Here is a 2668-nt window from a genome sequence, read left to right as displayed (position 1 = left end):
GTATACCAGTAATCTCAGTAATTCTGGAAGCTGAGGCAGGAGGACTGCAAGTCTGAGGCCAGCTTGGGCAACTTAGAGAGACCTTGTGTCAGAAAAAAAAAAAAAAAGATCTAGGAATGTAGGGATGTAACTCAGTGATAGAGTGTCCCTGGGTTAAATCCCTAGTATCACAAAACAAAAAAGTGGTGTGCTTTGGGGAAACCACATGCCTAGAGATCTTTATGGCAAGTAATTTGAAGTTTAGAGGAAGTGGACAAGCAGTAAAATATAACTTTAAATGAAGAAATGATGTAAAAACATTATTTGAAATTTTAAAATTAAGTAAATGGAATTAGTAATTTAATAACTTTTATAAAAGAATCTCTGGGCCCAAATGGCTTAATAAATGCATTGTCTATATTCAAATAAGAGATAATTCCAATATTACACAATGTTTTCAGAGAATAGAGGTAGAGGTTACCTGTTGTGTTTTACACAGCATCTCTTGGTACCAAACCTAGACAAGGACAATTTCAGAAGGATAAATTATAAACTAATTGTCTCATAAACATACATAAAACTATCCTAAGTAATATACTTGAAAAAAAAGTCTAGCAGTATTTTAAAATACTATTATCATGACTAAGGGCTGAACTTCCTAATAAGAAGTCTCTTATTTATTTAATTTTTGGAAAGAGGAACAGTATAGTGTTTTTGATTTTGGTTTTTTTTTTGGTATCAGGGATTGAACTCAGGGTTACTCAAACACTGAGCCACATCCCCAGCCCTATTTTGCATTTTATTTAGAGATAGGGTCTCACTGAGTTGCTTAGTGCCTTGCTTTTGCTGAGGTTGACACTGAACTTGGGTCCTTCCTGCCTTAGCTTCCCGATCCACTGGGATAACAGGCATGCACCACTGCGCCTGGGTGGTGTATTGTTTTTTATACCAATAGTTGTTGTAATGCATCAACTCCTAAATTGTAGAATCCCAATGCTATCAAAATATCTCAAATATCCATTATGAAGTATATCACCAAATATACAAGTCTTTGAAATCCATTGATTTGGTGAGGATGTGAAGAGACAGAGTTAGTGGCAGCATTGTTAGTGCTGATATGAATCAATGTCATCTATATAGTGAATTCATGTCATCTATATAGGGGACAATTTAGCAATATCTATTGACCTAGAATGTGCATTTACCCTTTGACCCTGAAATCTTACTTTTATGAATTTATCCCTTGTATGTACTTACAAGGGGTATGAAATTATGTTATATAAGACTGTATTCAATGCAGTATTGTCTTTACTAACCTAAACTTGGGGAAACCATAAGTAAACATCCATAAAGGACTAGCTAACTGAAAGAGAGCACATCCATATACCATGCAGTTGTTGAAAAAAATAGAACATTATTTAGCTTAGTGTTGAACTATACAGTCTGGAGCTACACTGCATGGATCCAAATCTTTGTTCTTCCTCTTTTAGCCACATTAAACTTTGGTAAGTTTTTAAAAGTTTATATTCTCTGGTCTCCTCATATATAAAATGAGGATAACAACTGCTTCATTGGGGTAAAATGAGAATCAATTTAATAGGTTTAAAGCATTTGAAACAATGGCATGACAAGCACTCCATAACATTTGCTCTTATATTATTTCACAGAAAATACTTCCAGTACACTTTGAAAGGAAAAAAAATAAGGTCCACAATACTGTTTGATACTTAAACATTTATATAAGAGAAGAAGTGTTTGGAACACAGGTATACGCTTGCATATGAATGATGTACCTCTGGAAGGGTATAGAAGAGACTTGCAGAAGAGTGGTAGTCTTAGGGGAGGAATTCTGAGTGGTTCCACAATAGGGATGGGAGAAACCCTTTGTATATTTTTTAACTTTTCAATTTTATATCAAGAGTATATATACATTACCTGTTCAATTGCTTCCCCTTTATTAAAGGAAAGAAGAGAAAAAGAAATGAAACCAGATTTGCAGTTCTGCAGTTCTGACTTTGTGGCCCTCCTCTACCATGCAGTTCAAGCTATGTAATTGTGCACAATGAAAATGTGGAGTTCTTTATTCAAAATCAGGAAAATTTTGTCTCACTTTCTTCCTCAGTTGATCTCTGAACCTGTCATAGTGTTTCTATTTGCTGTTGAATGCTGTTCTCTTTCAGAAAGGGACATCAATAAGGCTAGCAAAGGTGCTCACAGGTGTCCAGGAGCTCTGCCCTACAAGTTAGAATCTCAGACCTGCCCTTCCCTGTTCCTATACCAAGACCCTACCCAGAAGAGGAAATACAGCAATAGTTACATAGGAGGGCAGAAGAGGGGCATTCTGGGGGTGAGTAGGCAGCAGAGAACTTGTCTCAGGGAGGCAAGGAAGTGGCAGAAGCTAGAATACATATCACGAATTATAGACACTCAGGACATACTGCACTATTCCATCAGACCTGACCTACAAAATACAAATTCATTGACAAATAAGTAAGAATTTGAAGATGATAGGATTAACTCACAAGACCAAGGCCCCATTTTGAATATGGGCCCTGTAGGACTACAGGGGTTACAGATCTATGAAGCTTTCCCTGCTACCCCATACTACCTATGTACCATCATTTAACTTCTCTGGGACCTCAGTTTTCTCATCAGTAATGTAGAGAATGAAAAAAAAACTCATGGTTTT

Source organism: Sciurus carolinensis, chromosome X (assembly GCF_902686445.1).
Source record: "Sciurus carolinensis chromosome X, mSciCar1.2, whole genome shotgun sequence".
Taxonomy (NCBI): Eukaryota; Metazoa; Chordata; class Mammalia; order Rodentia; family Sciuridae; genus Sciurus; species Sciurus carolinensis.
The sequence above is the reverse complement of the archived record's forward strand: the minus strand, read 5'-3'. Positions refer to the sequence as shown.